We start from the raw sequence: 14,295 nt of genomic DNA, 5'->3' as shown, positions 1-14,295 counted from the left end.
GTTCTCTTGCCTTCATGTCTTGGGTCTTGAGTGAGGCGCACGCAAGGAGGTTGGTTCTCGAAGTAGCCACGATGATGGCGTACTGCTGCCCTCGGTGTTGGGAGGCGTCTGTGTAGATAACTGCATGATCCTCACCGAGAATTCTGTTGAGCGCTTGAGCCCGTGCTTGTCGGCGACCGTCGTCGTGTCAGGGGTTCATATTTTTAAGCAAATGGAGTATCTTTAGTTCTGGTCGCCAAGAGTCCGGGTGTACATCAAGCGGAGTGAAATTCTGGGCGGCCCAGCCAATCTGGTGGAGAATGCGGCGACCCGCCGCAGTTTTTCTAATTCGGACCTTCTGGTTATAAAGATGGCCTTCTATCAGCTCTTCCACCCTGTTTTGGAGCCCCGTGCTAAGCGGCCTCTCTGTTGACGCACTCATGGGAAGACCTATGGCCTGCTCAACCGCCTTTGTAATCATTATATAAAGCATCTTTATGTGCTCCTTGCCGAGAAGAAGACAGGGTCACTTATTGGTGGCAACTCGCCAGATCATGTGTATGATTTCATTGATGCTGTGTTTCAGGTGGTGCAAGGATACATCACTCTTATGGTTGGCCTGGAGATGTAGGCCCAGGATCTTGATGCTCGGGCTTGGAGTAATGGCCTGGCCATGAAGGAGTATTTGAATGTGTTCCTTGATGTGTCGTTTGGCGTGAGGGCGGAGGATAAGGAGCTGTAATTTTTACGTGAACACTAGATGCCACAGGCTCAGCACATTGGCATACTAGAAGTGAGATGTCACGCGTTGTTGTGAGCTTCCTTTAATTTTTGTACAAGGTGCGCACAGGGCCGCCAAGAAGTGCGTGTGCGTGTGTGTGTGTGTGTGTGTGTGTGTGTGTGTGTGTGTGCGTGTGCGCGCGTGTGTGCGTGCTTCAGTAGTAGCGGTCCCAGAGATTGGTTATAGGGGGGCGATTTTTTTTTTTTTTTTTTGGGGGGGGGTTCCCTTCTTGCGCAAATTCTGCGGAGGAAGTGATAAACGTGCAGGCGTGTGCGGGTATGCGGTGTAACCCGCTTGCGCACAAATCCCTTAGCGACACAGTTGTTTCTGGCGCCCCTTAGGCGGTGCAACGGCTGGCTCGAGCCCGCATTTCTGACGGTCGCAAGATGTTTGCGGCCTCGCACAAGTGGGATTTTACCTCGCGCAAGTGAAATGCTTAAAAAAACAAAAATAAGAAGCTGAGGACCTCTTTCGCCCCCCCCCCCCCCCCTGAGACCAGCACTGGTGTGTTTGTGCGTGGGGGCGCTACTATCAGCGCCAAGAATTTTATGATTGGCGCGTCCTGACGTCAGCCGAGAAAAAGGGTGAGAGGGAATGGACCTCCTGCGCGTTGGAGCGCTCCTCGCGCGCAGGAGCGCACTGCCTGTTTTCCGATACCGAGATGTAAATGCTTGTACAGAAAGTTTTCTTCTTCTTTAACTTCGTCATCACGACTGCCCCGGCACGACACTAACCACGGTCCACTTCTACCGCGCTACCTTGGTTCGCAACAACGGTCTAGCTAGCCAGCGCCAGGCCAGGCCCATATGGGAAGGAGAAAGGCTGCCATGCAAGGAAATGTCGACTTTGAAATGGCAATTTCGTCGCGAGGACGCGCAGAAGTACTTCTCACGGCAACATGTCAGAAACAGGGGATACCTGTTCGCTGTTGGGCTGCAGTGACAGGAGGGAGGAACTAAAGGGGGGGGGGGGGGAAGCCAACGAATGTGTCCGATGAATGCGCAGGTCCCAGGCGGAGAGTGTGGCCCTGCTGAATTAAAGGGGCCATGCACACAAAATACAAGCTTCGTTTACTGGAAAGATTTCGTGTTTTATAGTGCCCCCAGGGCTTGCCAGGCAGCAAACGATGCCGTATTACCTGGAAAATTGATCAATTTCGGTTAAAATTTCGATTCTCCCGCAAAATCGTGTGCTTTCGTGTCTGCCATGAAGTCGTGAAGGCTGGTATTCAAACGAACTTTTATTTCGTCATTAGGCTCTGCAACCGTGCTTGCCGTCAGACCTCCACGATGGCGCTACCATAGTCAGCCGCGGACTGTTGTGCGCCGTTGCTTTGTTTTTGACCGTATTTGCAGCTGGCTTGTTTTTGTTACGGTAGAAAGTAATCGTTTCATGAGACATGGGGTATGCCCGACAAACAGGGTACCGTAAGGCAACATCTCTCACGCCAATCGGTCAGTGTCATGTAAGACAACTCCAAAGCGGTGGACTCCTGTGCAGCTCAAACAGTTATAGTGCGCCGAGTACCAACACCAGGCGCATCGCTACTTCTATGTTAACGTGCATTTTCGTAACTTTCATTGTTTACCCCACCATTCTTACTGCTGTAAAATGAATATGTGCATTAAATTTAAGCGCAAATAGCTTGTTTGGCAAGCTTAAAAGCCCTGCCTAATTTGCGCTCGCTTTTGCAGGCTTCAGTAAATCCCACAGCTGGGCAAACGACATCATAGGTTCTGTTGCGGGAAATGAGCTAGTGGGTCGCATGGCTATTTCCGTTTTTCCTAATCATATAGCTTACTTGAGAGAAGTGTGGGTCAAACGAGGCAATATTTCGAATTAACCAAACTTCTGTTTGGCTGCATGGCCCCTTTAATGTCCGCCGAAGGTGATGTCCTGGGTTTGCGCGAGGAGCTCTTCGATGGGAGGCGTAGGAGCAGCCCGTTCTAGAGCATCGATGCGGGCATGCCCGGAAGTCCAGTGATGGTGTCGAGCGTGGACCGATAATGCACCGCTAAGTGTTTCTTGGAAGTCGAGGATAGGTTGTAGGCCGGATCACCATAGGTGAGGCGACCGACAGCTACCTCCCGACAGAGTATAAGGCACGCCGATTGATGAGCCCCTCCAAATTTGTTTAAGAGGCGAGATTAAGTGCAGCATTGGCTGCCAATTTTTTGGCATTTGTGTTATCCACTGTCGAGCGCCGTTGTGGCTGGCGAGGGGGATTCCGAGCAAGCGAATATGACTACAGTGGGAGGAAATGGTAGTGTCGTCGATGTAGACGGTATTATGCGCGCTGGTGGGTGGTTGGTGCTGATCGTAGACCAGGAAAAATTCTTTGTTGGGTGCCAATTCAAGGCCAATAGTTCGACGAGTAGTGGAGAGGCTGTTCGCCGCCGCCTGCAGTCTGTTGCCATGTCCTCAGTGCATTCGCAGTCGGCGGATTGAACTCACACTGTGAGGGCGCCAGCGTAGATAGCTAAACGAGCCGCCATGCCATTTTCCGTAATTTTGTTATAATTTTCTTATTTTTAGCTGTTCAAAATTTTCCTAGAACAAATCTCCATTTACGCTATTATAACGATTGCATTTAGAACTTTCGCGAAATCTGCAGTATTTTGATAATGCAGGGCTCTACATGTTTCGCCACTTTCCTCAGTTTTATTATATTGTTCCTACTTTTTTTATTTTTTCAAAATTTTGTTGCCCAAATTATCTCCATTTACGCTATTATAGCGATTAAATGTGGAAATTTCGCGAAAAGCATCATTGTGGGAATTCTGGGCGTTGCGCGGTTCGCCATGTTCCGTAAAGTTTTTTTAGATTTTTCTTATTTCTTTAGTCTTTCAAAATTTCTTTGCATCAATTATCTCTATTTTCACTATTATGACGATTACGGGCGGCACTTTCACGAAATCTGCCTTATTGTGGAAATTGTGGGCGTTACACGGTTCGCTATTTCCCATAATTCTTTTTTGCCTTTCTTATTTTCAGTTTTTCAAAATTTTGTTGCACCAATTATCTCCATTTACGCTATTACAACGACTACAGGTGTAACTTTCGCGAAATCTGCATTATGGTGAAATTGCAGGGCGTTACACGGTCCTGGCTGTGGGGGTACTCGGAAAACAATGCTACGCATGAAAACGACTTCCGTGACTGAAATGGAGCTGTGTGAGCTAGAAGATGGCAATTCTGTTAAGTGGAACACGATTGCGTTTTGTCTTCATTTTGTCTTCATACACAATACAGTGAATACTGGTAATTTCAACTTGGATAATTCGAACTGTACGGATTGGTTCGGCCACGCTCTGTAGAAGTCTATGTATTTAAAATCCAGTCAATTAGAACGCCAGCAGGTTTCTCCATGCATAATTCGAAGTACTAGCCACAGCACCGGCGGGTTGGTGCCACAGAAATGAACCCGCCGCCTGCACACGAGACTCTGCCACCTCCGAAACGGAGAGAGGAAGTGAATTCGAGAGAAACCATTTCAGCTCGCCAAAATTCCAAGCCGCCGTTGCAACTACCTCTTTCATGTATAAATGTACCGAACGAACTTGAAACGCTTCGCTAGCTGGGCTGGTGGAACAGCGTTGTGAAAAAGGAACATCGTCACTTGTTTTTACGCCTCATCGACCACCGTGCAGCATCAAACATTTTCGCTGCTTCTGTTAAAATTCAGTTTTACGTTATGGTGCTGAGATACTGCATAACCAAACGCCACAAATTTTTTTATCAAGATGCAATGTTCTAACATTATCAGCGTCCATATCTCGCTTCTGCCTGAAATTCTCTTGCTCAAGGCAGGCCTGAAAAGCAGTCAGGGCTGTATAGGCGGAATGTGTGACAAACGACAGGATCTGGAAACCATTGGACTCAAATAAATTTTTCTCGAGACTAAACGCAATTGAAAACAGATATATTTGACTGTTGTAACACCGCATCTTGCATTCCCGCTTCTATTGAAAACGAGTGCGCGGAGTCGTTGTGTGCGTGCTTTATCAATTTGATGTCCATAATGATAATGGTGATTAAGGTGCACTGACTTGATATACCGTCAGGACTGGTTGTTAATATTTCATAACAGTGAGCAAGCGTTTCTAAATATACTCGTGACGTTCCTTTAGTTTTTGTGAATGGTGCGTTCGAGGTTCTAGAGCTGCGCCTGTGCTCGCACGTCAGATTCCGTTCTCTTGCGGGTACAAGCCCGCCACTTCCTGTCTTCCTGTACGCACTCAGCGCGATCTACTGGTTAACTTCGAACGCACCTTCTGTTGTTTTCAACGACAGCTGAAAGAGCCCGCTTTGCGACCTCAGTCGCCTAGAGCTTGCTTCTGGCACGAACCCTGGTTCTGGCACGAATCCCTGGTTCTGGGACGAACGGCTTCGATTTGCGCCCCACCAGTGCCAAAACTCTTGCACGACCCGTGAGTTTTTTTTTTACTGTAAAGTATTCTCTTGGCTCATATCTACGTATTCTCTTTGCAAACGAGGTTCACTGGTATATTTTAGGTCGGTTTACGTGCGGAACGCGGCATATCTACCCGTTTGATTCACGGAAGCGCCTCGCCTCTACCTATTCCGGAATGGAGCCCGCCCGCCTGGCCGCTGCTCAGAGCCTAGAACCACTCGATTTAATTTAAATAGTCCCCGGCTTAGATTGAAGTCGGCGAAGACATGAATGACCAATGTGGTTGCCGACATCCTCGCAGATGCGTACCAGCCTGTTGCTTCATACAACCACAGAGCCACACTCCCACCACACAAGCTTCCCTTCAAATAACAGTGCTCCTTCCTACTGAATTTATGATGCGATACCTCATCTCACCTCACTAAGCACTAAAAACGTTTGATCTGTTTTTACAGAAGAATATTTTTACGGGTCTCTGAGAGTCTTTTTTGCTGACGACATCTGTATGATCGTGGAGCTGCCACCCCCGCATGATGGAATCGGTAAGGTCATTTTTTCTAACTTCTAATTCAAACAACTGTTTCCACGTACTCCCCACGCCGTGAATAGCCCGTTCAGCTTCGCAGCCGTTGTTAATAAGCGAGCTATTATGCACAACGTAGGGGTATATATATAAAATAAAGAAAATATATTTTTTTCCAGAATTCTTCAGTGTCCTAGGTTCCTACTTTGTGGAGTTCGGTTCCCAGGTAACGTCGTCATAGGTGCGAGAAACTACTCCACATTTTCCTGCACGCAGGCTGTAGGATCATTGGATTTTAAAACCCAAAAGCCTCCAGATGTTCGTAGTTTTTTTTTTTTTTTTGACCTAGCCGGCACGGCACATCAGAGGTTAGGAGGAACTCAAGAAGGAAATTACCAAGCCCGTCTGCGACATAGCGTGTTTTTTCGCCAATTTCTACCATCAGGATGTTCCCCTCTATGTTTCCCACCGGACCATAGCGACAAGGAGGCTCTGCTCATAAGGAGGAGATTTGTAGTCCTTCTCCTCAATGTGTTCTAACTCAGGTAAAAGGAAGTTTATAACCCAAAGAGAGATTTAAGGGTAAGACGGGAGGAATACCCTTTCTAAACAACTTCTGGCACCTGCGGGATCCGTAAGCGAAAGTTCGGCATTTATTCCTCTTGCGTTGAAATTCCTCAAGGCATGGAATGCGACGAGGGGGCTATTATACACAAACACACACACACAAAAAACAACAATGCAGACACCTCCTCATTGCGGCCCTCACGTTGGTAAGGAGCGGCTTACACGTCACGGTAATTCGCTGTTCGAGAGAGTCAACGACGTGCCCTCCTGCTCATCACTCACTGCCTCGCGTGGGGAACGGCGTCACGTTAACCACCCCTCCCTGATTCATCATGGCAGTTTAAAGCGCATTGGCCGCCACTTCCTCTTGTAATCGTGATCTTGATCTTTCTTGTCTTTTTATACTTCCACATTACTGCCGAACGGGTTATTTTTCGGTCACTCAGCCGGTAATTATAATGATAGCTACAACATTGCGTCCAGCGAACACGCCAGTTGTTCTTAATCGTATCGTACCGCTCAGAAACTACAAATAATTCATCCTTTGATCTAGGTGTCCATCACAGGTCCAGATAAAATCATCTTCCTAAAAACGTATACATTCGGGACATAGGCAAAATTATATGAATCTCTGCAGAATACCACAAAATAATCATCAGTCATCAACAGCTCCAACCTGTCTGGCAGAAAGAGTGCACAGGATAAATATGTTATGTCGTAGGCGATCCTGACCAAACATACGCACGTGCATTTTGATAAACAATCCGAGGAAACCCCCCATACACCACAATAGCTCGCAAGGCTTATCAATCGATATGCCGGGAAGCTTGCCCTCACGTGCAAGACTGGAATGGCAAAGGTGTCGTAATTGAGCATTCCCGGACACATACTTAAGTTTCAGTATCATTGTTTATTTGGTAGTTACCGTGCTAGTAATCGCCGTCATATGCATCGAAGAGGTTGTCGTCTTCGCGGTGAGTGGTGGATACAAAGTCATCCTTAGCATTGTAGACTTCCTAAATCAACTCTTCGTCATCGACTCGAGGCAGCGGTATCGGGATCTTGAGTCGCCTCGGGAATAATTGGCGCACTAGTAGCCGTGTCTCCAGTTATCCGTAATGGCTTCCAGACAATGCGGTGGCCGCAGTGACCTCTGCCAAGCAGGGTGTCCTTCCATCCTTATCATTAAACCTTTTAGCATTAGCACTGAAGTTTTTTTTTTTTTTTTTTTACATGCGCGGTAGCGCCTGACAACAGCGCCGGAGGTTTTTTTTTTTCTTCTGAAGCTGGCCGAGGACTCGGCGCTTGCCTGGAGGCAGGCGCTCACCAAAACTCGTCATTTTCTCGCTCCCCAGGGTTTTTGTCAGTTTTCTCTCTTTTTTTGCTAAAGCCAATGCACGTGCTCACTAGCACTCGGCATTTGCTTCGTATGTTTTCGTACAACGGCGAACTTACAGCCAGTAACAAGAGTTCCGCTGTTAATGAGTGAAACAGGCCAGCCGTGAATAGGTGAATAGATTAAACAGGTCAGAAACAGGCCAGGCCAACCAAGCTAGCCAGGGTGCATGGTAGCTTACGAAAAGAGCGCTAAAATCAGACAGAAAGGGAGACAAACTTGTGAGACACACTTTTTATCCCTCCTCTTCTCTAAATTAAGTTCTCGTGACATGTTTGTCTTGTGCATATATTTATTATAGTACACATGTCCACATTATTGTGCCCATTTTCGCATTCTTTCTTCAGCGTTCCTCATTCCACGCTTTTTTGGTTAGCTGATAGGGGGTATTGTTGCATGCGCCCAGACAAATTTTATTGTTCCAGTGTTCATTGCGCCATGTTTTATAATTCTTTAGTTATCGCTCAGTTTGAAATCGAGGCGAAATAGAAAAGGAAGCGCATTGAAATGGGAGTTTTAGCACATGCAACTGTTTTAAGCCCAGAAACTTTACGAAGAGGTGAACAAGCCCAAATTTTAGTTTAGCACTAGCTCCGAAAATTGGAGACTGACTTTCAACTACACAACTATACAACCACGCGGTGCCTGTGTGTACATGATTTCGCTTGCAGAATATACCCTACTCCCTTCCGACACGTCAATCGGCTACGCCTCGTGCGGTGACACAGCTGTCAGAAATTTGACACTGATCACTGGGGGAGGCAACATATTGCAGCTTTGAACGCGTTTGTAGAAGAGGTGTATTCTTGGCAGCGTTTGTTCGCCGTAGAACAAGACATCAATAGCCAGTCATCGAAACGTTCTTCGGCAGAGCTTTGTATTTATCGCTTAATGTTGTCGGATATGGCTGTATCTATTTCGCTAACTCCCAACTCTTTTCTATTCTAGCAAAACCACTCTGCGCCTTGTGGATTGTCGAAGCTGCTGTTACGAATCCCAACAGTCACTGTCACTTCATTATGCTGTCCAGATGCAGAACTCCTCTGTATAATGCTTATGAATACGAAAAGTCTAAATGCCGCAGTTGGGGAGAGCCTTGCGGGGAGTACAAGACTCGGGCAGACTTGTTGCCAAATAATGAAAAAACATGCAATAAAGGCAATTCTTAGATTTAATTTGCACTTTTTGTGGTAACGCTCCCTCCCTATATGATATTTTATTACATGATACCACACAATGTATTCTTTTGCATTCTCGTCTGCTTGCTCTCTCCCCTAAAACTTCTTTACTTACTTGTGGCTCAAAAGGACACTGACTGCGTTCTTCGTACACCGAAATTACAGTAAATGCATGTAAAACCATGGCCGTCGTCAATTCAGAGCGCTTCTGCTTCTGCAATTGACGAACTTGAGCTTAATTTGTGCGTTAGCACAATACAACCGACAAAAAATGGTACAAAATACAAACGGACTACGGACCCGAACGAACCACCATCGCCGTTCGTGCGTCTTAGAATATCACATGCCAATACGGTGGGAAACTGGCAACCGCACGCTGAAATACTTTTCTTTCTCGCTTTAGATTTGAATGGACTCGCATTTTATGCAACCAAGCGCTTCTTCATAGCAATAAATATTTGCAGTGTCCCCTTAGAGAACGATATGATAGGGTATAAGAATTTTCAAAAGAAGAAAAATGCATTAATTATAACGTTCTCCGGCCAGCGGGGAGCCTTCAGTGCTGCAAACAGAAAGTTAGCATCGACATGAGGTAGCACAATCAATACGCTTCTAAAACGTTCCTGGTAATCTCTGCCCAGAATTTGCTTTTAAACACACTAAAAACACAGCAAAAAATCAATTTTTTTTTTGCATATTATGGAGGTTTTACGCCCTAAGGGTATACTTAGGCTATTATGCGCACCATAGCGGAGTACTACGAGGTAATGTAGACCTCCTGGTGATTTTAACGTGCGCCGAAACGTCGACGCACGGGCGTCTTAGTTTTTCATCTCGATCGTGCCAGTACCAAACCCGCGTCCACGTTCGCGCCAGCACAACCTCTTAGCCCCCGCACATCGCACCTTCAGCAACCTCTGCTACGGCAAGTCGAGACACCCCGTTCCCCGAGCCCCCAATAAATAGGCTGTGTCCAACCCTGGCTATGATCTTAAAGGTGAAAGGCAGAAACAACGAATGGTCACCGTAGGATCCTATTCCTAGCCGACCAGTGTTCGGTCTCTCTACTAGGCAGTGATGCCCAAGGCCTTGCTGAGCATTAGTGTAACATCACTGCGCATACCTCCAATCCGGCTTTTTTTCTGTACCATGTGGCGTATTTAAATCTCTCTTTTCTAAATGGTCGGGGTCAAAGAGGGCTGGAATCGATATTGCTACTTCAATGCTCAGTCAAAGTCACTGTAAAGAACCCAAGAAACATCCCCGTCTTTTGGCCTTTCAATCCCTCGGCAAAGCAACCACTATAACCATCATCACTCGTGAAGTACCGGAAGCTGTGGACGGAAAAGGCCATCAGCAAAATAAGCGCGCATCGTGTGAGGTGCCCATTGAAGGTAAATGTAAGGAACCGTGCAATAACGTTCTGACAAAAACAAAAGGCGATCGAAGCGTCAAAGGTCCGCGCGAAGCGTCAAAGGTCCTCGAACCACGCCAGAAAAAAGGGCGGGGGAACACATGTTTGGCGTGTCTCGTCTGGCTTTCAGAGGGGTCTCTCGGGCTGGGGACACGGGGTTGGGGTTATTGAGCGTTCGTTCGTCTAGGCTGGGTTAGGGCTGCCCGGCGCGGCTTTCGATCCGATGCGAAGCTGGAGGCCAGGATAGGGTTGAACCCGCACACTCTACCGAATGTTACGGGGCGGCAGGACACAAGATATGAAACATCAGAGATGCGTACGATGTATTGACATAATTTACATGATGCCCATCCAGATGCCCTGCAGGCTGCGCCCTCTTACGGCTCCTTCCTCGTCGTCAGCGTCGTTGATGGTGGACCCTGGAACCATGGGGATTGTCTGCCACGTTACGTGACAATATACAAGTTCTAAAAAACGTTGACAAAGACACACATGAAACACTACATTTGAGTACAATATATGTAAAGCTGGAAGATTTTCCAATTCTGAAAAGAAGGAATAGTAATAGCAGTCTTCAAAAATAATGTAACTAACAGGTTTAGCCAGAAGCTAATGACCAACCACCCTTACCAGCCGTGCTTGAAAGGTTTTAGGCAAAATTATCAACAGGTACCTGATGCACTGTGTTCTTGTTTGTTGTAAATGTAGGTGTTGTTGTTGCAAATGCTGTTGTAAATATACTCAAGTACATTTAAAAAAAGAATTTAAACAGCCACATTTGTGAATGTAGCGAAGCCTTTGGAAACTTGCCACTGTCGTGCAATATGATGTTATTAAAAATGGCTAAGTACCGAGCGTCCGCCGTTCTAATAACACCCTTTTTAAGCCACCAGCACAAATATAATTGTACAGAATTTAACCATGCAGACGCTTGTAAAACATCGTCTAGGGTATAATGGCGATGTTGGTGATTGGCCATTGCTATTGGTTTCCCCTTTGTAGCGGGGTGATGACGTGTCATCTTACCAAAAAGAAATAATACACCTATGTTTTATACTCTTGGTTTAATACTAGCGCTCCTTAGGGCAGGCACAAAAAACTCAGTAGACACAAAATACTTTTTTTCCTGTTACAGGTGGTAACTGTCCTAGGCAATATTCCCCCCTCTGCTTTTCGTCCACCAGCATTCTAATCTTCTTTTCGTCGCCTCGACAGCCTTGAAGTTAACTTCCTCTGTGCTACCATTAAATCCCAGTTCTTCCGGAATCCGAATATTACCCTCATGTAGATTTGGATGGATACCCTGGCATTCTAACACTATGTGCCGCATCCTTTGTTTCTTTTTCACAGACCATGCATACCCCATCATTTTGTGAATACTTCCCCACAAAGCTCTTAGTTCGCAAGCAACCTGCTCTAGCCTGAGAAACCAAATCACTGCCCTGGGAATTATTGTAGAAATTTTCCTTTCTTCTGCCCAATTTCTCAGCCCTGTACATCTCTAACGACGTTTTAACTTCCATTTTTCTCTCCATTTCTTCTTTTCTATTGCCTTGCCTTTTTTGGTTACCTTGGCTGTTTTAGATTCTTCACTGTTCTTTCCGTATTTCACCGTTAGCCTTCTAGTCTTCCTTAACCACTGCGCGTCCACGCTTTTCAAGTACAGGTACCTAAAAACCTTAGCTGCCCACCTACGTTTATCCATTGCTCTCAACCTCCTCTCAAAACATATTGTGACGTGGCAATGAAGGCACTGCTCGTAATAAGATGTATTAACAGTCAAATACAAGCCGGTGGGCAAAGCAGCTCGAATGTCCCCGGAACAGCGCGCACGTCCGCAAGGCAAGCAGCGTCGTCGTCGTCTCCCAAGGCTGTGTACCAGCTTGGCAGTGGCGCATATCCCTGAAGGAGAGGTTGGCCATAGCTTAACACTTGGATTGCCAATCTGCCAAAGCCCGTGACATAACCTCCGGCGGCGAGAGCACCGACCCGGTGCAAACAACGGAACAAGGTTAGAGGCAGCGTGGATCGCGGGAGTGGTGCGGCTTCAGACGGGAGACGTGCACAAGTTGCGACGTTGAATGAGATGACGGCGAAGGCGTGAGGGGCCCAATTTCGTAGGTCACGGGAGTTACCATGCGTAGGATGCGGTAAGGGCCTGTGAAACAACAAAGCAGTTTTTCAGACAGGCCGACGTGGCGCGATGGGGTCCACAGGAGTACCAAAGTGCCAGGGGCGAAGTACACATCGCGATGGTGCTGGTCATAGCGGTCTTTCTGGGCTGTTTGTGCAGTCGATACCCTGGCGCGGGCAACCTGTCGGGCCAAATCAGCGTTCACTACCGCGTCTCGTGCGTATTCTGTTGTGAATGTCCCCGAGTTAGGCAACACGGTGTCCAATGGTAAGGCAGGCTCTCGCCCAAAATGAAGAAAGAAATGGGAGTAGCCAGCAGCATCGAGGCGAGAATTATAAGCAAACGTAACGTAGGGTAGTGGTACGTCCCAGTCGCGGTGGTCGGCGGACACGTACATAGCCAGCATATCCGTGAGCGTCTTGTTGAAGCGTTCAGTAAGTTCGTTTGTTTGCGGATGATAGGCGGTTGTAAGATTGTGCTTCGTACGGCAGGAACGGAGCAGGTCATCAATAACTTGGGACAAGAAGTACCGCCCACGATCCGTAAGCAGTTGACTAGGGGCCCCGTGGTGCAAGATTACATCATGTAGGAGGAAGTCGGCTGCGTCTGTGGAACAGCTGGTGGGGAGGGCACGCGTGATAGCGTAACGCGTAACATAATCCGTGGCGACAGCAATCCACTTGTTGCCCGACCGGGACAAGGGGAAAGGGCCTAGAAGGTCCACTCCTACACGGAAGAATGGTTCTGTGGGAACATCAATTGGTTGAAGGGTGCCGGCTGGAAGCAAATGAGGCCTTTTTCGGCGTTGGCATAGATCACAAGCCGTGACGTATCGCCTCACGAACCGGTATAAGCCCGGCCAGTAAAAGCGCCGACGCACGCGGTCGTAAGTCCGAGCCACGCCAAGGTGACCAGCTGTGGGCGCGTCGTAAAGCTCGCGGAGGACGTCAGAGCGCAGATGCTGAGGCAGTGCAAGTAGCTCGTCAGGCCCGTCCTCGCGAAATTTTCGGCGGAACAAGATGCCATCACGAAGCCTAAATTCACGCGTAGAAGGGTCGGCCGGCTCGGAGCTAAGGCGTTGGATGATCTTGTAAAGCGACGGATCACGGCGCTGATGATCAGCAATGTTGAGCAAGTCCGACAGAGCGAATTCGCCGGGGTCGTCGTCATTGTCTCGAGGGTCAGGGGGGTCAACAAGGTGACGAGACAGGCAGTCCGCTTCCCTGTGCATGCGACCAGACTTGTAGACGACCGAATAGTCGTATTCCTGTAGCCGTAATGCCCAACGACCAAGTCGTCCGGTGGGGTCCTTCAGAGTGGAAAGCCAGCATAACGCATGCTGATCCGTAACTACAGCGAATGTTTTGCCGTACAAGTACGGACGGAACTTGCTGACAGCCCATACAAGTGCGAGGCATTCACGCTCAGTGATAGAATAGTTGCGTTCGGCGGGGTTCAAAAGGCGACTGGCATACGCTATCACTCTGGTGCCACCTGCCTGTTGCTGGATCAAGACAGCTCCTATGCCATGCCCACTTGCATCATTACGAACTTCTGTCGGAGCCGTATCATTGAAATGGGCCAAAATCGGACAACGGATCAGACGGTTAATGAGCGAGGAAAAAGCCGTGGCTTGTGCGGAGCCCCACGAGAACGAGGTATCGGTCTTCAGAAGATCCGTGAGCGGGCGGGCTATGTCAACGAAGTTCTCGATGAAGCGGCAGGAGTAAGAGTATAGGCCAACAAAGCTGCGAACATCCATCGCAGATCGAGGGACCGGAAACTCTTTGACGGCGCGCACCTTGTCAGGGTCAGGTCGTACACCAGCAGCGTCCACTACATGTCCCAGGATCTTAAGGTGTTGGCCGCTGAAATGGCATTTGGACGCGTTGAGCTGTAGCCCGGCACG

At 47.9% G+C, this 14,295-nt stretch overlaps 1 long non-coding RNA gene across 1 annotated transcript in view; it reads left to right on the top strand.

Moving 5' to 3' along the window:
• Positions 1–8,816, top strand: part of LOC144172472 (uncharacterized) — an 86,102-nt gene extending 77,286 nt beyond the window's left edge. Inside the window, exons 5-6 of the long non-coding RNA XR_013323019.1 lie at positions 5,630–5,716; positions 8,609–8,816. This is a non-coding gene — a long non-coding RNA (uncharacterized LOC144172472). The remainder of the gene's footprint in view (positions 1–5,629; positions 5,717–8,608) is intronic.
• Positions 8,817–14,295: the final 5,479 nt, after the last annotated feature.

This window comes from Haemaphysalis longicornis, unplaced genomic scaffold, assembly GCF_048455015.1.
Source record: "Haemaphysalis longicornis isolate Haplotype H1 unplaced genomic scaffold, Haemaphysalis longicornis Haplotype H1 scaffold_220, whole genome shotgun sequence".
NCBI classification, from domain to species: domain Eukaryota; kingdom Metazoa; phylum Arthropoda; class Arachnida; order Ixodida; family Ixodidae; genus Haemaphysalis; species Haemaphysalis longicornis.
The sequence above is the reverse complement of the archived record's forward strand: the minus strand, read 5'-3'. Positions and strand labels throughout refer to the sequence as shown.